Here is a 27,939-nt window from a genome sequence, read left to right on the forward strand (position 1 = left end):
CTGCAAAGATAATTACTATCCTTTATCCAATTACATCGTACAAAAGCAAAATAAGTACAATTGTGCTTTTTGTAACTAGATAATGCAATATAAGAAAATGACATTTCATAGTCTCAAAATGTCCACAATGTTAATTGATGTAGAGTGGGATGATGCAGTGTGGTGGTCATTTTGAAAGTGTGAATACATAATGTTTTCTGTACTTTCAAGATGAATGCCATGATGCGTCATGTTGAATCAAGAAGCATGGTGGCCATCCTGAAAGTATAAAAATGTTATTTCCTATACCTTCAAGATGGCTGCCATGTTATGTCACACCATGTAAACATCGCAAAATAAAATGATAGAGGAGGGTTAAAAACCCCCAGTCACAGACCTTGGTTTAATCAATTGTTATTTTGCTTGCCACATCAATGTCGTTTGAACCCAGCCATATGTAAATTAGTCTTGACCTTGCTCCCCATGGGAAGAGTCCAGCCCAAACGGCCAAGACAGGTCCTCCCTGGACCGGGAACGAGCATCCTGGGACCAGTTTCAGGCTATCATCCCTTATCAGCCAGGCTAGCTTGCATAGAGCAAGGGACCCACGTCTCGGCATACCCAGGATGCTTGTTACCGGTCCAGGGAGGACCTGGCCTGGCACTTCGGGCTGGACACCTCCCATGGGGAGCAGGGTCAAGACTGATTTGCATATGGCTGGCTACAAACTGGGATGGCATGGTGAGCAAAAGAACAATGGATGTAACCCAGATCTCTTGACTGGCATTTGATAAGTTTCAGCACACCGTCCATCATCCTATTGTGTTTGCTATGTCACACCTTGTGCCATACTGAAAGTCTGTGAAATTGACTTTCCAGTCTTTGAAGATGAAATAGACATGCAAGATGTATAGGCACTTCTATTATCTTTGCCAGTCCCGATGGATTTTAAATGCAACTGACATTTCAAAGACATTAGCGTTGATGAAAAAGCATTGGAAAACTGAGACCAATTGGCTTTGCAATGCTTGTTTACGTGAGAGATATGCACTGACAGGATGTGTTGTCTGCGATCCATCACAATAAGTGTTACTGCTGCCTTATTCACATCCTGGGGTCTTCAATTTCTCTTATGATATCTACCTGTCATAAGACTTTTCAAATTCTCATGTACATTGGTAGGGGAAAACAATCGGCTACTACCATGATTTCTTTCTTAATTAGTGTGTTAGTGTTCAAAGAAATATTCTTTAGCTTTTCAAAAAAACTCACATTAGATTAGCTACTATTTGGTAGCATTTTAGTATGTACTGAAGTCCACAACAAAGCTTTCTTAGAGTTCTTGATGTGAACAGATTTTTGGTGTTGCCATTAAACAATTAGACAACGACCAGAAATATAGCATGTAACGAGAAAATTGCCTGACGCTATTCCCTGATTATTGGTGACCCTACTGTGTTATTTCACGTCTCTATACGATAATCAAATACGTTTTCTGGAAAAGCAATTAAGTCAAAGTTCTTTTCTTGAAAAAACAATCAGACTTTAGATCCTTGTTCTTCAATTAAACCGTCTTAATTCTCATAATTGAACATGCAGTTCCAAATTCTCAGTTCCAAGTATTCATCTCTATGTCTCATAAATCATTTGTCCCAAAATTGTAACACCCTGTGGGGGATGCCTACAGATAATCTAATGTGCACACACCCTTGAATCATAATTTATAGGCAACTCACGATTCCCACGGGACTCTGATGCACAGATTTACAAAACTGCCAAAGCACAGCGCAGCCCCCAAAGTTGCTGCGCTGCGTTGAGTGACAGGAAGAGTGAAGGAAAGTCTCATATCTGGGACCTTCCTCTGGCACACAATTGGGCTGCTCAGTGCCATGTGCACATGCCTATACTAACTTTAAAACTGTTCTCACATTGGACGTGTGCTGTACAGTGCAGCACACATGCAAAGTTGGAAACAGGAGAAATAAATGGTTTTCTTTTTTTTAACCCCTGCTTTCAAGCAACATAATTTTTTAGTGCAAAGCCATACCATCTATCGAACGGCCCCCCTTTCATGCGGAGTAACACAAAGCAGCGCTTTGGGCTGTTTTGGATTACTTTCAGGCAAATTTCCAGCAAAAAACAAGTTTTGTGCTGTAAAGTAAATTAAACAAACTTTCCTGAGGCTTGGATCACTTTAGTGACGCAGACCCAGCACAAAATGTTTGTAAATCTGCCCCCTAGTGTGTCCCTAAAATTGGTTACGAATATCATGGCTCCAACTCATTCTTTTCAATCATGTACATAATTTCGAATGTTGATTCTTTAAACTGGATTTGTGGTTTTATTGGAATTAACACTGTTTCAAAGCATGAAATAAAGTGATTTAATTGTAAATAGTAGTTTCATTATCTCAATTGTTTCCGCTGTGTTAGGGAGAGACAACCTACATGATAATACAGATGATAAACACAAACATTGTTGAGAATAGTCCCGAAAAACTAGAAGTGGAAATCTAAATTGCAGCTGGTTTCTAAACCCAAAGTGTACTTGTCTGTGTAACCAATTACATCCCTACTCGATTTATGAAATGTTTGCTAGACTTCGCCAGATCATTTGCTCTATAAAAACGAAACATTACATTTTTTATTTGAAAGGTTAAGGGAAAATTAAGGAAATTCATTAAACTTATTTATTAACTACATTATGCATTTACTTGTTCAGATATGTATGTATTCATTTCTTTTACATTTTTGTCTTCACTCTGCCATTCCTCTTACATACAGGATCCTTTGTGGTTGGGTTTGAAGTGGCCTTGATTTAACCTTTGAACGCTTCTAGAAGATGAACCACAATGTCACATATTTACCTACTTGGTGGATCTGCAGAAGACCTCCAATTGAGCCACATGATGTGAGCTTTGTCTCTTCCTTTGACACCTCATACTCTGAAGAGGCCCTATGCAGTGACGCGCTTCACACAAACACTTAAATTAATAAATAGTCAAGAATAATAAATATTATATCCCAGTTTTACAGAAAACATTTCCCGCTGCACATTAAAAAATGGGTTACTGGTTGACTGGGGTGTGAGCCCTGGTCAAGCAGCAACCACAACCCTAGTTAGGGTAACAAACAAGCAAACCCAAGTCCACCTGTGCTCAACCCCCCTGGTGGCTGGGCACAGAGCAGTCAGGCTTAACTTAGAGGCACTTCAAACAGCATAACAGTGAAAACACCACACAAAAAGATCCCAAACCAGGTAAGAAAATAGACCAACATTTAATAAATAAAAAAATAAAACAACTGCAAACAACTAATCAGTAGAACCAGAGTTATGAGTTTTTAAAGAATAAAATAGTGCTTAGAAACAGAAAGCACCATCCTTCTAGACGCGCTAGACCAGGTCAAAGTTAAAAAGTTCAAGCAGATCGTGATGGAGCGCAGGTTGGATCCAGTCCCATGTTAGTCCTGCTGAAGGTTTACCTTCTCAAGTTGTGTGCCAAGAGACCAGTTCCATGGAAGAAGATCGCCAGGAGCAAGGAGAGCAATGCTGGTAGTGGTCAGCATGACGCAAGGAGCAAGCTGAGTGTCACGGACGGGTGTGCAGAAGCCTCACGCTTAGAGTCCACGCGATGCTAGCTGTGCGAAGAGACAGACTTGGGGGACATGCCCTGATTTCCATGTGAGCAGTTCAGGTATGAACAAGCATGTTTGCAGGTGCAAGGAGCTTAAATGCTTGAATTTAAGAGCTCGAAAGCCACACCAAATGACCAAAAACTGAGAGGGGCTTCTTGGGAGTCAGGAACTTGCTGAAGATAGGTCCAGGAGCTATAGTGGAGTCTGTTATGTCCCTAAGGATCAGGTCAGGAGGCCTGCAGACTAGCCCTTTGAGTCATTCTGGGGTCCTGGGTTCAAGATGGAGTTTGCAGGTCCAGTTCTTCTTTCCCAGGCATGAGGGCCGCACAGCAAGGCAGCTCCTCCAGAGTAGCAGTCCAGCAGAATGACAGTCCTTGTAGAAGCACATCAGTATTTCTTACTGGCAGAACTGGTGCAGAAGTATACTGAAGTGGTGGTGTCTCAGGTCCTCCCTGGTGCCCTAGCTCTGGAAGGTGGGAGAAGCTTGCAGGAAGTGGCTTTGAATTACAAGGAATTCCCTGCCTCCCCTTCCCTTGCTCCAAGCAGGCTGGGATGACAATGCAGAGTTGTTAGGCCCTTTGTGTGAAGACAGTACAAAGCCTATTCAGATGTAAGTGAGGCTGGGCATTACCCTCCCTCCCATCCTGCCAATGATGGTCCATCCAGTCACACCTAAGCTTCTATTGTGTGTGGCTGTCTACGGGGAAAACAAAAAGCTCAACTGCCAACTACACCCAGCCATGCGAACAGAGACAGGCTGCAGGCACCAAATGCCTAACTGAAGAAAATGCTGACTTTCTAAAAGTGCCATTGTTATAACTGTACTTTAAAATCGGATGTCACCATAAGGTAGGGTTTTAAAATAGGATTCCTGAGACACTGAGCATGAACCAGTTATCTCTTGCCAATTGGAAATTAATGTAATGTAAAAGAAATTTAATAAGGCAACTCCAATGTTATTCTATGGGAGAGATAGGTCTTGCAGTAGTGAATAAAAAAATTTAAGAGTGTTACACTACCAGGACATGTAAAACATAAAAGGACATGTCCTACTTTTCAGTACATTGCACCCTGCCCTCTGGGCTGCACGGCCTACTCTAGTGGTGACATATGTATTAAAAAGAATGATTTGGGCCTGCGAAAATGTAAATTTTACCAGGTCAAAATGGCAGTTTACCACTGCACACACAGGCTCTGCAATGGCAGGCCTGAGCCATGTTTGAAGGGCTACTTAAGTGGGTGACACAACCAGTACTGCAGACCCACTAATAGCATTTAATTTACATGCCCTGGGTACATGTATTACTGCTTTACTAGGGACTTATAAGTAAATTAAATATTTAAATTTGGGATTGTTGTAAGGAGAGAGCACATCCACTTTAGCGCTGATCAGCAGTGGTAAAGTGTGCAGAGTCCTAATGCCATCAAAAACAAGATGAGAACAAATGGAGGAGGAAGGCAAAAAGTTGGGGGGAAGAGCACCCTAAGGCTGACAGGTCTAACATACTGTAAATACTATCTTCTTACTAGAGTAATTGAATCTTCATTTAAATCTGGTTCAGGGCGTGTTGTTATGTTGCCAAGTGAATATTACCACTCAAAGATGCTTAAGTTGAGTCATCAAAACATTCAATGGAGACAAAGCAGACAGTGTAAGTGGCAAACAGACCAACTGTAACAACATTTAAATCAGTGACTGAGATACATTTTCATACTAATTTACAGAGTCAGAAAATGTTCCTTTAGCTTACAAAGTGATCAAAGCATTCCTGAGCAGTTGCACATCAATAATTGCAAAGTAATTGTTCATTAAAATTAAAAGAACTAAGCCTCAAAGCGATGTAGTGTGATTTAAAATAAATATTGAGATTCATCTATAGTGATATATTTTCCACTGTAATTTACTCCGGGCCATCCGCCTACATCTAAATCAACCCCTAAGTCAGAAGGTAAAATCTTTGACCAGGACAAAGCTGGATGGTGTATCTGACCCGAGCTCCCTCGTGGTCTGCCTAAAATCGTGCCCACGTCCTCTTCTAATATGACTATTTTTCTACATACATTTTTTTAAATGTGTATCTCAGGTTTCCCTTACTGGAGTTTTCCCACTGTAGTGTCATTTTGTTTCTTCAATTTTACTTTGTTGTCTAATTTGGTTTTGAATCTTTCTTGTTTTGCATTTTAACTTTATTACTGTTTTGGTACTGCACAAATACTTTACAAATTATCCTAAAATGAGTCTGTCTGCTCTGAGCCATATCTGCTGAACGATTGAGCACAGGTTAATGGAATTACTTTGAGGGCTTACACTGACAACGGTTGTGATTGTGCCTTGAGGTGGGTAGTCACCCACCCATAATAATAACCTAATCTCTTACATTAGTTATTCAGAGAATAGGCAGCAGAAGCTTGCAATATCACTGGCTGTTAGTAACAATAGCAGATGTATGCAGCACAAACCCGCTGTTTCAAAGGTGGATGCTATTTGCAGGCTTGCAAAGTTGTCTTTTGGGACTAGAAGGGTGAAGAATGAACAGCAAAAGACTGCTGTATTGCAGGCTATTAGTCTTAAGATTAATAAAAGGTTTAGCTTCAATTTATTGGAATGACACTGCAAAATACATCTGATATAATGTTGAACCAAATAGGTAGAAGATGGATTACAGTGGAACATAGAACCACAGATATTGCAGAAGTATAACAGTGGCACTTAGATTTTCTATAACATGCATGCTCAAGTTTAAAAGTACCTGTCTGATATGTCTACTCCCAGTGACAGAGAAAAAGTACTTTAATGAAACACACATCCAGTGAAATGGAAGAAGGCTCACTGTGGCACGTACAATTAACAATGTTGAAAAGGCACCACCATGGCACATACAATTGTATATTTGTCAGGCATGATTTTGAAAGAATATAATATTTTATGTAGCATTTTTTCTCTTGCTAAAATTATTTTCTTTAAACATAACAGATAAAACAAATTATAAAACATTTACTTACTCATGTGGTCAGGGTCAGATGCACGCAGGTAATCTTTTGGAATTACCAAATAGAGAATTTTTGTGAATTACTACTTAGTAATCGCAAGCACTCATGTACAAATGTGTGTTTTTCACATTTTGCAATTCCCATTGGGTCACCAATAGAGCTACTTCATGAATATTGATTAAGTAGGTCTCGGTTTGTGACCCATTAGAAATCGCAAAAATCACAGGGATGGTGGTCTGCTGGGGTCAGCCTACCACCATGCCTGTGATTGCTTTTTCTAGAAAGCAATCTTTTTTTAAATGCAGCCCATTTTCCGTTAAGGAAAATGGGATGTGTTTCAAAAACAGAAAAGAAAAGTTTTCTTTTCAGTTTTTTAAGAGTATGCAGCGTGGACCTCTGCCTGCTCTTAAAAAATATTTTTACAGATATTTTTAAAGGGGAATGTTGGGGGCCCATTCCCATTTGCGATTATGCTAACACCTATGTGAAGAAGGCAGTAAAATGTGAATGTTTTGGACTGCATTTTGTTTGCAAAACATTCACACATAAGACTGTGATTCGGTATTAGGAAGGGACGCCCTAAACACGCCCCTTCCTAATATTGAATCGCAAACCCAATTTGTGATTCGGGTATAGTTTACCAAATCGGAAATAAGGCTTTGTACATTTTTAAAAACCTTTTTGTGTTCGCAAATGGGCCAATTCAGCAATTTGTACATCTGGTGGCAAGATTCTCGTGGACAGACCACCAAGTGTACCAGGGGGTTGGGGGGGGACTATGGGCCTGATTTAGATCTTGGCAGACAGGTTACTCCATCACATTGGGGACGGATATCCCGTCTGCCGAAATATAAATCCCATAAGATATAATGGGGTTTATATTTTGACAGAAGAGATATCCGTTACCATTGGGATGGAGTAACCTGTGCTCCAAAATCGAAATCAGGACCTATGTGTCCGCCACACTGACAGAGGACCTTCCACACTATTTAATGACTCCCTGGACAGCACTCCCATGTTTAAAGCTCTGGGTAACCAAATTTGTTTTTAGAGAACACAAGCTCACACAGCAAACAAACAGCCCAAAAAGTAGAGATGGTGTTCCTCTTGTGTATTTGGACCATTCTACATTTTACGAGTTAGTGAGCACCATGCCTGGAGTCATGCACAGGTAGGGAAACTCAGTGATGGTTGTCCAACCCTCTAAACTATGACATGGTGATCCTGCAGTGGACAGACTGCGGGGTCATAAATTAGTGTTGCTCGAGATAACTAAGACTCCTCCATTGGTAATCTAGGGATCTTCCCACTGCTAAAGGGGTGGGAAAGTATAGGTTTGCCAGGGCAGGAGGACCACTAATTTTTTGATTTCCTGCCACTCTTCCAAAACTCGAAGGAGGCCCTTAGTGTCTAGATCACACTTCGAGTAAGCATTTGCTCATAATGAAGAACAGTTTGGTTTTTGAAGGGGGTGGCCTTCCTGTCACAATGGTATCTCTGTGTACCACAAAGACCCTGCCACATGCTGAAAAGAGTGCACCTCATGCATTGTAGAGGAAGCACTGCATTAGAGTTGGTATGATACACAAAGCAGCCAAAAACGTGCGAGAGATGTTTTGCCTCTCTGAAGACTATTGTATGGTTTTTTTTGTAACAAAAGCTCTGGCAGACCATTGTACTACCAACCCACCTAAAAATGAGAAGCAGCTTTCACAAGCTAAAATGGCCCAATTCACCTAACATTTGCACGAACATAATCATGGCACATCACAAACGGTAAAAATCTAGACTTCAGTGAGGAAGTGTGTATCATAAATGTGCCAGTTCATCTTTAGATTTGCAGAACAATAGATAAAATAAAATGTGTTATGCCCAATTAAAAGCAGTATATATTTTATCTACAGAGTGAGATGCTGCACTGTGCATCCCCTTGTCCCTTCTACTTGCCTAACTTGCAGACTGGAAGAATTTAAAGTACATACTAGCTTAAGTAAAATACTTATCCTGAATATTTTTGTTTTACTCTTTGTATGAGGCAAGACATGCAATGATTAACAGGCCTTACTCTCCTGCATGAAATCGAATTGAAGATACTTGGACTACACAAGAGAGAGAATTGAGTTTGTCTCTTGCATATCTGTTGGGGCTAGGATAACAGTGGGTGCACTCACAATGTTAATGTTCTAGCTAAGAAGCAGGACTCAATTGGTTCTGATGGAAATGGGCATAGTGCTCCTTATCGCCATTTGAAGTGCTAATTAATTGTGAACACAAGGAGATAATGGATGGAGTGCTGAAACTTTTCAGAAACACACCCCCAGTCACAGATCTGAGTTGAATCCATCATCGTTCTTTAGCTCACTGTGCCACCCTAGTTTGGACCCAGCCATATGCAAATCAGTCTTGACCCTGTGCCTCATGGGAGCAGTCCAGTCCGAATTACCAGGCCAGGTCACCCCTGGACCGAAAACAAGCATCCTGGTACCGGTTTCGGGGAATGACCCCTCATCAGCCAGGCTAGCTTGAATCCAGTGACAAAGTGAGCAAGGGACCCAAATCTGGGCATAACCTGCCAACTGTGTTTTCTGATTAATTGTGATCAACCCGTTGATGTGATGGTCAGGTACAATACAAATAATACAATGACGAGTTAGCAGTAGTACCTATTTAACGTTTGAAGTGTTGTGGCATTAATGCCAACCTCGAATTAGACTGGTGGAGCAAAGCTAACAGGGCCATTAGGTGCATTTTACAGCACAATTTACATAGAAACTGATTTCAAATCCAGTGGTTTTGAAGGAACGTGATTAGATATTCAAAAACAGTTGTGGTGCCGACCAGCCTTTACCTCCTCAGGGTGTTTGGGGCTCACAGTTCTCAATGTTTGTCTAAAATGCTATTGGTATTACACAGTGCTTTATATTTTTTTTAAACGTACATGCCAGGGCTCTCGTCAGGAGGCCACTGCAGCTTGCACCACACATTGACCCTGCTATGCTGCCATTTATAGTAACACAACTACTAACCATCACACTCCTACAAGTGTGACAATTCGGACTATATCAGGCCCCCAAAGCTATAAGAATGGCTTGAACGGCAGGTAATAGTAATTTTTAATGAATCACTGACAAAATATCGACTGACAAAATATCGTGTTCCCAAAATATTGGGACATAAATATCAATGTCAAAAATATCGACATCCTATCTTCATAATGGTAAGTACTAAAATATCGAAAAAAATATATATAGGGGTTGATTCCGATCCTGTATTTTTTTTTCCCCTACGACTCGTATCCGTATTTTTTTCCGTACGATTCGTACAAGTCACGTCCGACCCGTGAAGTACAATCCGTACGGAAAAAAGTACATATGAATAGGCCCGATCCTTACGAATCGTAGCGGGAAAATTAGTACGAGACGGACCGGACACTTCTCCGTACAAATCGTAAAAATGAAGTCCGACCGTACTAGTACGATCCGGACCGGCGTTACAATTTACGAATCGTATGGAAAATGTCCCGTACACGGGGAATTACTTTGCCTGCTATGAAGCGAAGTTTATACGCACCGCACCCCCAGTGCGAATATATGGTGTGTACCCCCAGCGTGTAGGTATGCACCGTACCCACAGTGTGAATGTATGGTGCGTACCCCCAGCACGTAGGTACGCACCGTACCCCCAGAGCGTAGGTACGCACCGTACCCCCAGTGCGTAGGTACGCACCGACCCCCCCTGGGTACGCACCGTACCCCCAGCGCATAGGTACGCACCGTACCCCGCCCCACGTAGGTACACACCGTACCCCCAGTGCGAATGTACGGTACGTACCCCCAGCCCGTATGTACGGTGCGTACCCCCAGTTCGTATGTACGCACCGTACCCCCATTGCTAATGTACGGTGCATACCCCCAACATCGCGTATGTACGGTGGATGTTGCAGGTACGCGATGTTGTGGGTACGCACTGTACATTCGCAATGGGGGTACGGTGTGTACATACGGGCTGGGGTTATGCACCGTACATACGCGCTGGCGGTCTACGTACCCACACCGTACAGAAGCAATGGGGTGTACACACCGTACATAGCAATGTCCGTGTACGCGCCGTACATACACAACGTGTGTGGCTGTACTACTCGTACCCCTGTACTGTACTGAACCACAGACACTGTAAAACAGCACAAGGAGGGCCTATTCGACTCGCACAACACCACAAAACACGTCTACACTGCACAAATAATGAAAAGGACTGACCTGGACACATCCAAACAGGCAAACAGAGGGGCAACCTCACAACCACCCCTTATAACAGACCCATCAAAAATTCAAACTGAGCCCCAACCACAAATGGACCAATAAAAATTGACCACACACACAAACCATGAGCCTTTGCAACAGACTCACCACTGCTACAGAGCACACACAAACCACTGCACCCATCCACCTAAACATATACACCTACACACACCCCTTCACACATACCCCCTCTCCACATTCACACACACACCTTCACATTCAGACCCACACACCCACAACCATACACACCCTCACCCCACACCATGTCCACCGACAAGAATCCAAAGTTCACAAGGGAGGAGCTGGACATCCTTGTCAATGAAGTCATCAGAGTCAAGCCACAGCTGTTTGGAACATTGGTCGGACAGACCAGCATAGCTGAAAAATCACACCTGTGGCAGAGGATCGTCGAGAGGGTGAATGCTGTTGCACCCATCAGAAGGACCAGGAATGAATGCCAAGCCAGGTGCTACGATCTGCGGAGGGCGGTCAAGAGAAAAATGAATGAAGAGCACGCCCAGACCAACATCACTGGAGGTGGCGCGCCCCGCAGACCAGTACATTACCATCCCTGGGAGGAGAAGGTGATGGCCATGCTTCCGCCGGTGGGAGTACAAGGACTACAAAGATCTCCAGAGCCTGGTGAGTACACAAACCACTTACGTAACATGGGGGTAATGGCATCCACACCCCAACTACACCTAATGCACGCAACTACCCCAAGCCCTCACCCGCCAGAACCACAGTCACAAACAACGCGAATGTCACGTCCGACCCGTGAAGTACAATCCGTACGGAAAAAAGTACATATGAATAGGCCCGATCCTTACGAATCGTAGCGGGAAAATTAGTACGAGACGGACCGGACACTTCTCCGTACAAATCGTAAAAATGAAGTCCGACCGTACTAGTACGATCTGGACCGGCGTTACAATTTACGAATCGTATGGAAAATGTCCCGTACACGGGGAATTACTTTGCCTGCTATGAAGCGAAGTTTATACGCACCGCACCCCCAGTGCGAATATATGGTGTGTACCCCCAGCGTGTAGGTATGCACCGTACCCACAGTGTGAATGTATGGTGCGTACCCCCAGCACGTAGGTACGCACCGTACCCCCAGAGCGTAGGTACGCACCGTACCCCCAGTGCGTAGGTACGCACCGACCCCCCCTGGGTACGCACCGTACCCCCAGCGCATAGGTACGCACCGTACCCCGCCCCACGTAGGTACACACCGTACCCCCAGTGCGAATGTACGGTACGTACCCCCAGCCCGTATGTACGGTGCGTACCCCCAGTTCGTATGTACGCACCGTACCCCCATTGCTAATGTACGGTGCATACCCCCAACATCGCGTATGTACGGTGGATGTTGCAGGTACGCGATGTTGTGGGTACGCACTGTACATTCGCAATGGGGGTACGGTGTGTACATACGGGCTGGGGTTATGCACCGTACATACGCGCTGGCGGTCTACGTACCCGCACCGTACAGAAGCAATGGGGTGTACACACCGTACATAGCAATGTCCGTGTACGCGCCGTACATACACAACGTGTGTGGCTGTACTACTCGTACCCCTGTACTGTACTGAACCACAGACACTGTAAAACAGCACAAGGAGGGCCTATTCGACTCGCACAACACCACAAAACACGTCTACACTGCACAAATAATGAAAAGGACTGACCTGGACACATCCAAACAGGCAAACAGAGGGGCAACCTCACAACCACCCCTTATAACAGACCCATCAAAAATTCAAACTGAGCCCCAACCACAAATGGACCAATAAAAATTGACCACACACACAAACCATGAGCCTTTGCAACAGACTCACCACTGCTACAGAGCACACACAAACCACTGCACCCATCCACCTAAACATATACACCTACACACACCCCTTCACACATACCCCCTCTCCACATTCACACACACACCTTCACATTCAGACCCACACACCCACAACCATACACACCCTCACCCCACACCATGTCCACCGACAAGAATCCAAAGTTCACAAGGGAGGAGCTGGACATCCTTGTCAATGAAGTCATCAGAGTCAAGCCACAGCTGTTTGGAACATTGGTCGGACAGACCAGCATAGCTGAAAAATCACACCTGTGGCAGAGGATCGTCGAGAGGGTGAATGCTGTTGCACCCATCAGAAGGACCAGGAATGAATGCCAAGCCAGGTGCTACGATCTGCGGAGGGCGGTCAAGAGAAAAATGAATGAAGAGCACGCCCAGACCAACATCACTGGAGGTGGCGCGCCCCGCAGACCAGTACATTACCATCCCTGGGAGGAGAAGGTGATGGCCATGCTTCCGCCGGTGGGAGTACAAGGACTACAAAGATCTCCAGAGCCTGGTGAGTACACAAACCACTTACGTAACATGGGGGTAATGGCATCCACACCCCAACTACACCTAATGCACGCAACTACCCCAAGCCCTCACCCGCCAGAACCACAGTCACAAACAACGCGAATGCCAATAACATGTGTATGCCCCATTGAGAAAGCAAGGCCATGCCATGTCCCATGCTACACGAAGCACCAACTCAAGAATGGATGTCCTGTATGCTGGGAGGGTGGGTGCACCAAAACGCATGTTTGAATTCCAAATCAGACACAATTGCCTTCATCCCATATGGCCCAGCTACATACCCATGCACCATGCGCAATGCACAGGGATTGGGAAAGTACTGACAAGATAGCTCACGCTTGGCCCTGGTGTAGGCAGCACCAGGCCCTCCTGTGACCAGCGCAAACACAAACACCAAGACAACAAGGTCAGATATCTAGGATAGGAACTCACACTCACTGTCATGGCAGCATGCTCCATGGGGGGACAGCTACATCACCTGGGAGCCCCAGGGCCAAATCACACTACACCCACCAGTAGGCCCTGTCACACACACCCCTTACACAAGCACACACCACCAGGACAGGCAATGGATTTACCCACTGCCACAATGGACATGTAACACAACAACACCAATACATAGCCGAAGAAGCATCCAAGCCACAAATGGACATGTCAAAGACTCAGGCGAACATATCAATCTGTCCCTGCAACATACCCATACACAAGTGAACATTGAGGAGAATGCTAGGCACATACAACTACCTGGAGGAACTGTGCCAACTTGAATGTGTATGAAACATGTATGTTGCATTAAACAGCTTTAACATAGTCTCTCTCTCTCACACACAGGGCAACGTGATGAACATCCCCCCAACAATGGGGGGGAAGAATCACAGTCACAGGCTCGGGAGGAACCGGATCCCACTAGCAGCGACGCCTCTCAACACGCTGCGGATGACCCCCACCGACCTGGACCCTCTGGTGTCCAAGCCCCTGCAGCACCTGGTTTAGGAACCACCACCCCCATTCCTGCCACATCACAGGAGACACCCAGGAGCCCTGCCCGCAGTGAACAGAGCCAGTCTGACCAGGAGGGACAAGGTGCGACGGGCAACCAGGAGGAGGCAGACAACACCGCCACTGCCATCCCTCAGGGGTCCCGTCGACCCGATGTGCCCACAACGGCAGGACCGGCTCGTGTGGGCAGGGGTGGCGGGAGTGGAGGCAGGCGGAGGCGAGAACCTGACCAGCCAGCTGAAGGGACCGGTATGTCACACATCCGCAACATCATGGAGGCATACCGGCGTGACACCAGGGAGATCAGCCAGGTAGTGGGGACCCTCACAGAGATCAAAAACCAGAAGGCCGAGCCACACGCCAGTCAACAACAACACCAAGGACGGATGGAGGCAAGACTGGCTGAGCTCCTGGTGGTGCAAAGGGACATAAGCCATTCACTCCGTCCGATCGCCGACAACATGGGCAACCCTCCCTGTGTCACCAGGCGAAGACCACCACCAGCCACAGGGAGGGAGGAGGAGGAGGAGGAGGATTCGTCCGACAGAGCATCCCAAGCATCGTCAATGCCTGCAACTGAGGGTCCCCGGAGGAAGGTGGGTTGTCCACGGAAAAGACCGTGAGAGGCAGCGGGCCATCCACATCTCCCAGGTCACCTGGCCAGGCACCTGGCCTTCATGTGCGACAGCATCACCTCATTGACTGACATCATCTGCCACATGGACCTGCTGGTCACAGTCTGACTAATGATGCCAAACACTGTGGTCTGGACTCTGATGACTTCAAATGGCAAGGATCCCATCTCCCCCTGTGAACTTTGGATTCTATGGTCCCTGCATTGCACATTTTTCAGTGCACAAATCACGCCCCAGAGCTACAATTAAATAATTAATACGTGAAATTTTATGTTGCAGTCATTTAGCATCAGTCCACAACATACATGTGGGGATATGTCAAAGTATGCCTGAGTGTGGAACTAACTCCAGCCATCCATACACTTGGATCTGAGTCCGGTCGAGGACACACATGTGTCTCAATGTATCACCAAATACAGACATGGAACCCAATACTCACCCTTGATGGCCTCAAGCTGCTGAGGGGGGGCTTGCAATACTGCTCAGACAGACCAATTTGGAAGAGTATCATGAAGGTGTAGAGGTCATGGGTCATGTTGATGTGCCCGGGGAGGAAGTCCCAGGTCTGTTTGGCGAGGTGGGAGAAATATCTCCTGCATGCAGTGTTTATGTGGATGTGATGAATGGTGGCCAGGGCAAGGTGGCCTGCACGGAGTTGGGCCAACGGGGTGTTGGATGACAGACGTCCAAGGTTTGTTTTGGGTCTGGGGTTGTGGACTGCCTCCTGAGTGTGGTTGAGGAGTCTGACGGTGATCCTTCAGCAGACAGTGAGCCATTCTAGCTATCTCAGGTGGATGGTAATGTGGCTGGGGCTGGGGATGTTGAAGATGAGGTGTGCGGATGCACCCTGGATGTAGACAACTTCTCCTGCAGTTCTGCTGTTGTTCTATGTAGAGGCCGGTGCTGTAGTTGAGCTGGCTGGTGTTGTTGACCTGGGGGACGGTCTGTCTTGCCTTGTAGTGGATCTATCTGTGGATCATTTGCAGCATGCGGAGGGTGTTGCAGCATGAGGTACAGATGGTGGTGAGTTGCATGGTAATTGTCAGCGATGGGTCCATGATGAACACCAGCTTGCGTGCGTGGCCACTGGGTGCTGGTGCGGTGCCCAGACCAGTGGGACACAAGGAGTTGATCCAGCTGTAAGGGGACAATCCTCAGATGATGACCTCAGTCCTGTCCAAGTCCAGCCTCAGGCGGCTGATGTTCAGCCATTCGTCAACGGATCTCATGCCTTCTTGAAGTTTGCATCTGGCAATGGCTGGCTATTTGGTGATTTGAGGAGCAGCTGGGTGTCAATGGCATACAAGATGATGATGAGGTCGTGTGCGCATGTGATGGTGGAGAGGGGGGTCATGGAGACATTGAAGATCGTCACGCTGAGAGAAGAGCCCTGGGGCATGTGCCACATGACCCCAGTGTACTACATGCTGCAGGGTGGAGGCAGACTCCCTGGGCCTTGCTGGTGAGCTACTTTCTGATTGAATCCTGGGCACTCCTCTGGATACCAGTGTTGGAGATGTGTGAGCTGACAGTGTGGTAGCACATGGTGTACAATGCCGTTGAGAGGTCAATGGGGTGGGCTCACCATTGTTGAGCAGGGCAAAGTTGTCGTTGGTGGTGGCAATAATGACGGTTGCAGTGGTATGATTACTGTGGAATATGTTCTGGTGCCGGTTGCCTGGAGCTGGTTGCGTGGAGGAAATATGTCAGTTGCTTGTTGAGTGTCTTCCGGATGACATTTGCTGGGTAGGGAAGCAGGGTGATGTACCAGGAGATCCTGCGGTACTGCCGTCTGTTGTTTAAGAAGGGCCTGGGTCTCTGCATGCCTCCAGCACCCATGGAATGTGGCCAACTCAAAGGAGACATTCAGGACGCACTGGACGTGGGCTTCAAGGATGGGGAATGATGTGGTTGAGATGTTGTGTGGGAAGGGGCCTGATGGAGAGCCAGAGTGGATGGTGCACATGAGCCAGGTGGTGTACTTGCTGCTGACGGGAGTCCAGAACCTGAGGGGGGTTTGTCCTGCAGATAATAGTGCAGTCTGCCTCTGTGTGCCAAGGCTGTTGTGTATGGCCATGAGCTAGCAGTGGTACAAAGTTGTAAGGGATGTGATCTGCCTTGTAAGGGTGGGGTGTCTTGGATGGAGATCTGCTGTCAGTTCACTCACAATGCTGATGAGCTCCTTGATGTCGTGTGTGTTGGTGTCTCAGCACTATCTGAAGGATCTCCACTTGTCCTTGCTGATGATATGGTGATGGCTGTGTGTGGTCTTTTCCAGGCCTGTAAGGTAAATGATGGCTCTTTGTGTTGCAAGGTGTGCACAAGAGTCCGGCTACGTCTGTAGGAGTCCAGTAGGTCTGCCTTGTCCCAGGTGCCTTAACTATTGTTGTGCTTCACAGGAAAGTCTGTCAATGTGGAAAGATTGTTGGATCAGTTGCTGATCCAGTGCGTGAGGTTTCAGGGTGTTGCGTTGATGTTGTTTTGAGTGTCCCACACAGCTTGTGGTGAGAGTGTCCAAATGATGTGTACGACCTCATGGACAGTGATGTGTGTGAATGTTCCTTGTCATGTGGGTGAGTGTCTATGTGAAGTGTTGCACCACAGCTGCATGGAGGATGCAACAGATCAACCCATCGGATGTGACAAGTAAGCCGTGCTGTGTGTCTGACTTGCAGAGCTAGCATGACACCTGTGACACCCCACTGGCAAGTGGCACATGTGCAGAGTGAGGGTTGTATCCCCTGTTGTCAATGACAGACGAGTGATCTGTGCTTGGGTGTGTCTGTCTAGTATGCTGATGGTGCGTCAGTGGAGTGGGACATGTGACTGCTTGGCACGTGCTGCCCTTCAGCCTGCTGTTGCATGTGCTGCACTGTGTGTGGCATGATCAGTGAGTGTGTCGCACCCCTCATGCCAACCTGTTGACTGTAAATGCCATGTAGTGCATTGGGGCTTGCACACAGGCCAATTTCTTATTGTGTATGATGTAATTCCTGTCTGCATCCTATGCCCTGTGCAGCATTTCAATGATGTTCAAATGTGTGTCTCTGGGACATGGAGCAGGTGTATTGATTTTGTGTCACTTTGTCATCCTGACAGGTAACTGCCTACGAGAAGGGCGTGATCTGGAAAGACATCGTCAGGACCGTGAGATCTGAGGGGGATCATCGTCGCCAGCTACCCCAGGTGCGCAAGAGGTGGCAGGACATCCGATGCTGGACCCGGCGGATCGCCCGGGTCCAGCTGGGGCTCGACAGTCCGCACCCCCACGGCAGCTGCCGACGCCTGACCCCCCACATGAAACGAGTCCTGGAGGTGGTATTCCCTGAGCTCGATAGGCAGTTACAGGAGAGACTGCAGCAAGGAGGGGGTAGGTACATGGCTGTTTGTCGTGTTATGTGTCACCGGCTTTTGGAAGTTCTCTGTAGCCTGGATACACTCCCAGAGTTAATATGTGCAGTGCATTTTCTGTTCCCCAATGTCACCTTGTACTCTTTTTCATCCCTTCCCCTCCTTGACATGTGTCCCCTGGTGTGTGTGTAATCACATTTGCACATGGTCATCTAGGGTGCCAGTAAATCTAAGTGCACATTGCTTTCGGCATCATGTGGGAGGGTGGTCTGTGACTTGTGTTGGTACCTTGCCTGTGCCATGACCTGTTCACTATGTTGGGGGTCCATATTTGTTGTCACTGATGATGATTCTCAACATAGGAGTGTGAGCTTTAAAATGAACACCCTTGCAGCATGCATGACCAATGTTGTGGCCTCAGACATGATGTGCATGAGTGGGAGATATGCATATTGCCATGACGGTTTAACTTGGTACAGTCAGCTCATTCCAGGACCACGGAGCAGTGTGCCCACTACAGTCCCCTGAGACACCCTGGCCTCATAATCATGTGTGTCATCCAACACTGTGCACATTCTCTGTGTGCTCAGCATAGGTCTGCCTCTGTGGCATCGTTCCCTGGCCTAGTTAGTATTTAGCAAATGTGTGCTACATGTGTCCACTGGACAGGGATACACCATTTTGCTTGTACATACTCACACTGGGCAGTGCCTGTGTGGCTATTCACAACAATCTGTTGATTGTTGTTTGTCACAAATATGTGTTGCCAGCCCCACGAGGTGATGTTGTGTAAATGAAGCTATTTTTCAAGCACAGTTATTGTAACCCTGAATAAGAGGTGTCACTTCTTGATCTGTATCAATCACATTGACTCAGGCATGGGGTGGGGTGTGCAGGAGAGGCATACATGTGCAACCCTGATTTTTCATTGCCAGGTCTGACTTGTGTGTGATACTTGGCTGTACAAAGAATCACCGTGCAGTGCCCCTGTGATGCTGGCCAGTGCTTAATTTACCTGCTTTGCAGCCTGTGTCAGTTTTTTAAAAACATGATTCCTGCTCATACATTTTTAGCACCTGTGTGTGGTTCAGATGCAATGCTGTTTGGACTTTGTGTGATGACATCTGTGTGTACATTCTGGCTTGCCATGAGGGTGTCCCCACAGTACAGCTAGGCTTTTTTTCTACCCAATTGCAGGCCCATTAGCTAATCCATTGTCCTGGGTGTTGACATGTGTGCCACTCCAGATGACAGGCAGTAGGTCATATGTGTAGCCAACTGTGTAATCAGGTGACGGATGGCCATGTGACAACTGACATAATTCAAGTTGTTACTCTTACAAAATTGTACCTTGGCACTCACAGCACTTGTCAACAGTTCTTCATGTTTTAAATGTGGAAATTTGATGATTTGTGTTGAGAACACTGATGTGCCTGCATGAAAAAAGTCGCCCAAGGAAGTGCACACCAAAATACATTACCACTTTCATGGAACACACTGGCACATTTTCTAAGAAGCCACTGTTAGAATTAAATGGTGTTGCAGATTCTCCATATACATGTTCCCACAGTGCTCTTGATTTTGTGAGACTCCTTTGTTGTTGGCGATACAAACTGACGAGTCTCAAGACATCCAGACCTCCGTGGGCCCATGTATATGTACTTACTGCAACACCATTAATTTCTAGCAGTGGCTTCTTAGAAAAGGTGCCAGCTTCTTCAATGACAGTGTAAATGTACTTTTGTGTGCACTGCCTTGTGTGACATATTTCATGCAGGCACATGAGTGTTCTTTTCACGAAATGGCGAATTGACACATTCAAAACATGTAGATTGTGTAAAGTATTGTGAGTCCCAAGGTAGCTACATTTTTTGGTTTTGTGTTCCAAGGTACTTACAGGTCTCTGAGTGTGGTGACACCTTGACTATTGAGGTGGGTCAGTTTACAATGGGTGCGCCACTACTGTTTCTTTCAGGTTAAACAAGAGGTGGCATGACTTAATTGTATTGTTGTGCTCACCGGTTCACAGACACTAGCTTCTCAGTGTATTTCTCAGTCAAGTTGTGGCCTTTTGTGTTCTTTTTTTCCTGGTGTCCAAGTGGCATAGTGGGTCTACCAACTGGGCAGTACAGGGCTTACATATGTGCGGAGTTATCTAGCTGTTACTCATGATGCATTGCCTGATATGCACTGTGACCAAATGTTCTTGTGCTCATGTGTCAGATGTATACAGGTGACTGATGCATTTCAGTTTCTTCTCCTTGCCCACAGCATCATCATCCGCAACCGAGGGAGACACCTGCATGGACCTGGAGGAGGGACCCAGCGGTAGTGCCACCAGTGCTGTGGAATCAGAAGGACCCAGTGGCACGGAGGGCGAGGGGAGTCAGTCGGAGGACCTGTCTGGACACGATACCTGCTACGACGCCGACGGGCCCGAGGCTGACCTCCCTGAGGAGGCGGAGGCTGCAACACCAACTGGCAGCATCCCCACATCTGTCCCCACCTCCTCCATTACCATCTCCGCCCTCCCAGTTGCTCCCATCCCTTCTGTCTGTGCAGAGTCCCACCATGTCTCCTTTGTCCCAGGCACCGCACCCCCTGCCCCTGTCAACCCTGCTGCCCTCAGTGAAGAGTCTGTGGACATACTGCAGCAGTTGCAGGTTGAGCAGGCATCGGTGCTGACTGTCCTCCATGGACACACTAAACTGCTCACACAGATGGTGTCGTTCATGGAGGGCATGTCAGCAACGATGTCTGACCAACGCAGGTTTCTGCGGTCCATGGATTCTTCCCTGACGGCAGCAGTTTCTCTCCTGCAGTGCTCCGTCTCCCCTACCACGGACCCATCCACACTGCCCTCTCCCATGCCAGCCCAACGCACACCCAGACAGTCACGGCCACGCACCCCACCAGACACATCCAGCACACCCCCAAGTAAGGCACAGCGCACACCTCCTGGCACGCACACTCAGGGGGATGTAGGCACACCCACAGGGGCTGGGGGCAGAAGACATACATCTAGCCACAGTCGCAGTCCGCAGTCCTCACAATCCTGTTCCTCCAAAACCACTCCCCTTAGCTCCCCTGCCAAACTGTCACCTAAGGAGACCTGTATGTTTGAGCCGGGCCTCGCCCCCACTGAGCCACCACCCCACAAGCGGGCGAGGAAGTCCCCGGGCACGGGAGTTGAGTCTCCCACCATGTCCACCCCCTCCCCCAAGAGCGCTGCACCCCATCCCTCGGCCACCACACCCTCCGTTGGCCCTGGGGTATCTTCAGGTGCAGGGGTTAGGATGGAGGCCCTAGCAGCAGTGTGCAGCGCCATGTTCACCTCCTCCTTTGGTGCTGCCCCACCCCCTGTGGTGGAGACGTCCACCCCTGCACCCACCACACCTACCCTTCCCCCTCATGTCCCTGCGGTGCCTGGTCCTGCCACAGATGATGCCCCCCCCGGTCGACAAACCTTGAGGTTCCTTAGTGCAGGCAAGGTAGGGGTGGACGTGGCCCCCTACGTCCACCCTTGGACTTGAGAAATGGACTGGCCATTGGCCTTTGTACATAGTATCTTTTACATTAATGTATTTTTGGTGCTGAATAAAGCCTTTTCTTTTACTTTCAACACTATTGCATTTCAGGTACTTGATGTTAGTGATGAGGCTCTGCGAGTTGGTGTTCTGGTAATGTGTTAGGGTTCTGAGAAATGTTTTTGTATGATGGTCATGGGGTGGACCATGGTATCTGCGTGCCATCACAATGTCCCTGCAAAGATTCATTGGTAGTGTGTGTTCATTTAGTTTGGAGACATTGTCCCAAAGAGTGTTGCTTCCTCTGTGGCACCGGACATCTTCCCTGCAAACAGTTGCACAATTGTTGTGCTGACCTGTGTCCACATTTCCTTTGTTGGTGACGGATCCCTTCAACAATGGCCATGCCTGCTCACCGATGTCTCCTGCTGAATTGTCTGTGCCATCCTTGCTAGTCACTGTACTTGTGTTTTGGGTATCTAGGACTGCCTTCAGGGACAAATTGGCCCTTTTCAGCACTATGCATGTGTGTAATCACGGCCTACCACACAAATGGTACTTGTTATGCAGGGTATGTGGGCACCTGACTCACAATTGTGGGCATTGTATGTGGTGGAATTGAACCCTATTCCTTCCATGAGAGACAACATCTTGGTGTCAGGATCAGCACCTGTACATTCCTTACACTCCTGGGATGTGCGTGACAGTGTGTGTTCACTTTGGCTATCTTAGTTTTGTATGCAGTTACATGACTATACAGTCTGTTGGCATGAAATCAGGGTGTGTATTGTGCTGCATCCGCCATGGGTGGGTATGCATGTGTTATTTGTCCTCTTACCCACGTGTGTGCGGTCCGTATCACTGTTCTACTGTGTCATAGGGGTACGTGTGACACGCACCGTACCCACGCATTCATTGCGTGTGTACGGTCCGTATCACAGTTCTACTGTGCCGTAGGGGTACGTGTAACACGCACCGTACCGACGCATTCAGTGCGTGTGTACGGTCCGTATCACAGTTCTATTGTGTCGTAGGGGTACATGTGGTACGCACCGTACCCACGCATTCATTGCGTGTGTACGGTCCGTATCACTGTTCTACTGTGTCATAGGGGTACGTGTGACACGCACTGTACCCACACATTCATTGCACGTGTACGGTCCGTATCACTGTTCTACTGTGTCGTAGGGGTATGTGTGACACGCACCGTACCCACACATTCAGTGCGTGTGTACGGTCCGTATCACAGTTCTACTGTGCCATAGGGGTACGTGTGGTACGCACCGTACCCACGCATTCATTGCGTGTGTACGGTCCGTATCACTGTTCTAATGGTGCCGTAGGGGTACGTGTGCTACGCACTGTACCCACGCATTCATTGCGTGTGTACGGTCCGTATCATTGTTCTAATGGTGCCGTAGGGGTACATGTGGTACGCACCGTACCCATGCATTCATTGCGTGTGTACGGTCCGTATCACTGTTCTAATGGTGCAGTAGGGGTACGTGTGGTAGGCACCGTACCCACGCATTCATTGCATGTGTATGGTCCGTATCTCTGTTCTAATGGTGCCCTAGGGGTACGTGTGGTACGCACCGTACCCACGCATTCATTGCGTGGGTATGGTCCGTATCACTGTTCTAATGGTGCCATAGGGGTACGTGTGGTATGCACCGTACCCACCCATTCATTGCGTGTGTACAGTCCGTATCACTGTTCTAATGGTGCCGTAGGGGTACGTGCGGTACGCACCGTACCCACACATTCATTGCGTGTGTACGGTCCGTATCACTGTTCTAATGGTGCAATAGGGGTACTTGTGCAACGCACCGTACACGTCCAATTCCGTTGTTGCGGTACGCAGGGGTTGCTGGCCACGCCCCCCCCCAAGTGACCAGAGCCTGGTGCTAATGTATGGGCTCCATAGTATAGGTTTGGCTTTGAGGATGGGGTTTGTTTCCTGCAAAAACAACAATTGATGGACAGAATGCCGAGCAATGTCATACATTCACCCCAGTACAGAGATCTGGGCCTAAATCCATCATTTTTTTGCTCACCATGCCGTTCCAGTTTGAACCCAGCCATAGGCAAATCAGTCTTGATCCTGTGCCTCATGGGAACAGTCCAGCCCGAACTGCCAAGCCAGGTCCTCCCTGGACTGGAAACATGCATCCTAGGACCGGTTTCGGGGTTTCACCCCTCTTCAGCCAGGATAGCTTGATTCCAGTGGCATGGAGTGCAAGGGACCCACGTCTGGGCATACCCTTCCCACTCGGGTTGACAAATGCAATGTTTGTTTCCTGCCCCTCACCCCCACCCTGGCCCCAGGGTGTTGTTCTCACCTTCTGCGGCGTGTGCGTCGGGTCCGGTGCACCAGGTCGTAGGCTAGGAGGACCGGGATGACACATACAATGGGGTTCATGGCGTGTACGTCACGTACCGGGGCTCCGTTGCGTAGCGGTTCGTGTCGAACTCTGCTTTTCCGTCTGTGTTTGACTCCCGTAAAAAAAGAGCCGCACGGAGTGACGTAGGGACGAATCGTACTTGCTGGGCCGGAAACCGCTGCCTGAATACGTCCGGACGTCGCGTACAAGCTGTTCCAGATTAGAATCGTAGGCATTTTTTCCACGTACGGTCTTTTGTATGATTCATACGGAAATAGGCTTTCTGTACGAATCGTACTTCCTAGGTTGTAGGGACAGTTTACCGGGTACGAGTTGTACGGAGAAAACGCTCCGTACAACGATTCGTACAGCCTTTTTACAGGATCGGAATCGGCCCCATAGTCTATGTCATACATGAACACGTGCAGTATGTTTGTGGGCCCTTTACTAACTACTTTGTTTTCTAAAATGATCTAGCATTTTGTAGAGTAATTTGAAGAGCAGTACCTTGGAGGATGTCATCAGTGATGCCCACAGAGATGTCATTTAAGATATCATCAGTAATGTCATGAGAGCTATGGTAGGTTAAGTCATAAACAGTCCATGGCGGGATCACAAGTTAGCTCACTAAACTATAAGTAGCAAATGTCAGTGTTTTTAGTTTTTTAAATGTTACTTTTTATCTCACTTAAACACCTAACTATAACGTCACATTAACTTTTGTTTTTTTCAGTGCATTTCTAGAGTAGTTTTAATGTAAGCTAAGATCGTATTACCAAACCTAAGTATTTTGTCACTCTATTGTTTTTTAAGTGAATTTTAGTTTTCTTTTTAAAAAATAGGTAGTTGAGGCTAGTACTACTGAAGGAGTTGTGAGTGTATATGTGTGTGTCTGTGAGTGAGTGCGTGTGTGTGAGTGTGTGTGCCTGTGTGTGTGAAGTGCTGGATATTTTATGCTAGGAACATAATTTTGTTCTCTTCACCGAGCAACTAGCTAACTATTGATGTTCTCCTTATCCTTCCATCAGCCCATTTTTCTAAACTAAGTTGCCTGAATATGCACAGTCTAGGATTTCTCTGAATGTAAATCAACCCGTCTGGTTACTTTACAATGATATGAGGTTTCTGGAAGGCTAGTTTTTGTGATTCATTCTGCACGTAAGCTGTAGATTTTACTTTTCACAACTTAAAGAATATGTGGGTTATGTTGAACATGGCTTAACTTATTCTCCTGCCATAGTGACTGTCAAGAAGCTCTTTCCTGAACATATGCTCCTGCTTTAGAAATGATTTCCCATTCATTTGCATTTCAAGCACCACACATAGGCAGCATTCTTCAACTTTGTAATCTGGGATTCCTTAGCAATACACAAGAGGTATTACTAGGCAACCCAAAGAAAGACAGTGCAATAATATGAGGGCTTTACCATGACCCTTAAAGTTTTCCCCAGTAATCTTACAGGATTGGTCAGTTCTGTTGGTTAGGTTGCTACATCCTGTGTATCACTACTTCTGAATAAGTGAAGAAAAATGTAAATTGAAAAGAAACAATAATACCCATCTTAGAAACAGACAACTGAATTTGGCGTTTTATTTTTCACTTTGCGAAGACCATGGAAAGCAGCCGTCTTTAACAAAAATAAAGGGCATACAGATTCCACTGGCAGCAAATACCTTAATTGCGCATACATTTGATATTTTCATCATCTAAGGAACTCCACCCATTCCTGGCGTTAGGAAGCAAGGTTTTACTATCGTAGCCTGCTCAAAGTAGATTTTGCTAGAAATTTATATTGATTAGAGATCACTACACACATAGGGCTAGTCATAAAGGTAATTTACACTTGTCAGTAAATTACATTTGTAATTTAAACTTTCACTTTTGAGTAATTTTACTACTTTTGACTATTCTCGAGTGTAAAGTTACTGAAAAGTATAGACTTACATGTCATCACCTACTGAAAAAGAAGGTGGAGCCAAATTTATGAGTGTATGTTACAACTGCTTTATTGTTACAAACTTTATTAAGTCCAGCACCACACATTTCTGACCACTTAAAGTGCAATGGAGATAATGGAGACAGACCTAGAATAAAACCCCAATGGAACGAATATTAAATTATTTAAAACAGTTTAAAATACATTAAAATATAATTTAATGTTAAAAGATATCTAAAAAATATATTCATTATTTAATTATAAAATGTTCAACCTTTTTGAATTTATAAACTAAATAGAAAACATTTTTTTATTTGATTTTAAACATCCCTTTTAATGAGTATTAATACATAATAAAATATTTTACTATTTTCACTTTATGTGAGAATGTATTTTTTATCTTACAATTCAGAAAGATAATTTTAATCTAATCTAATAATTTTAATTTATTTAAAAATAGTTCTAAACGAATTAAATAGTGGTGTAGCATTTTCCTCTATTGTTCTACAATTAAAATAATTATATAAAGGTACTTTACAATAATATTTAACATAGAATATTTGTACAAATTAATTATAAAGTTTAATAAACATGTTTAATGTTTCCTATTTTTTACCATATGGGTCTCTCCACCACTACCACAGAGTCTCCCTATGCCAAAGAACAGGGAACATTAATAAAAATTACTTAACTGGAACAAAATTAGTAAATATATTAACATAAAATGATTGTATATATTGATTTTAAAGGTAGAACAAAATAAACAAAGTGCTAAAGCACTATTAATTAAATTTTTAATTACATTTTAGCTAGGGTAACTATATTAAATTAAATGCAAAATATTTTTCTGACATTTAAATAAAAAAATATATTTGCACCTAAACAAAAAAATTACATTTTTTATTATGCCTTAATAATTATTGACCATGATTTATAGAATTAATTAAAAGTAATTTAATTATATGTTAATGAAAAATAATGTTACATTAACTTACGAAATTCACAACTGTTTTGTAAACAATTTTCTAAATAAAAAAGAAATATCATTTATTTGTAGAATTTTTCAATGTTACATTTATATATTTTTTTATATTGTAGCTATCTTAAATAATGTAAATTTAACATTATGAGGTTTTATTTTAAGTCCCTACCTCCTGTATATTGAATGGGAGGGCTCTTCAGGGACCCCCTCAAAATTCAAAAATATGATAGAGCGAGACGAAAAACATCTGTGACTGTGCACCAGACTTTGAAAAGTGTAAGTGCAAATAAATTGTTGTTTGTCTGGAACCAACCATAATATTGCACCAATTCACCCAATGTAATATTTGCTCAGGACCTTTGCTCTGGAGCTTCGAAAAGAAAGTATATAGGTGGTACTCATCTAATTAAAAATCGAGTCATATTTCTGCAATTGGCTATACATTATCTATAATTTGTCTCTTTGCAGTCCAGTTACATAAATACTGTTTTTCCTTATCCTAGTCAGGTGTGAGAATTACTGAGTTATTTTCCTTTGCCATTAGTATGTCTGGCTTCCATCACCTTATTTACTAAATGCCTTGATCTGTATTACTTTCATCAATCACCTCTGCTTTCTTGTAACGAGAGTTTTCGTGGTCAGCTAGCTAGCAAAAAACACAGAGCGGCATAGAGACTTTCAATATCCAGAATCTCAACGGTATTTACAAACGTAAGTAGCACTTAGGTGAGCAAACAGCATCTTTTGAAAATGCAAATTCACTGTAATGATTCACAGATGTTAATATTTTGTCAGTGTGGCTAATTTATTTGTGTGAGCAGATTTG

This window comes from Triturus cristatus, chromosome 5_1 (assembly GCF_964204655.1).
Source record: "Triturus cristatus chromosome 5_1, aTriCri1.1, whole genome shotgun sequence".
NCBI lineage: Eukaryota > Metazoa > Chordata > Amphibia > Caudata > Salamandridae > Triturus > Triturus cristatus.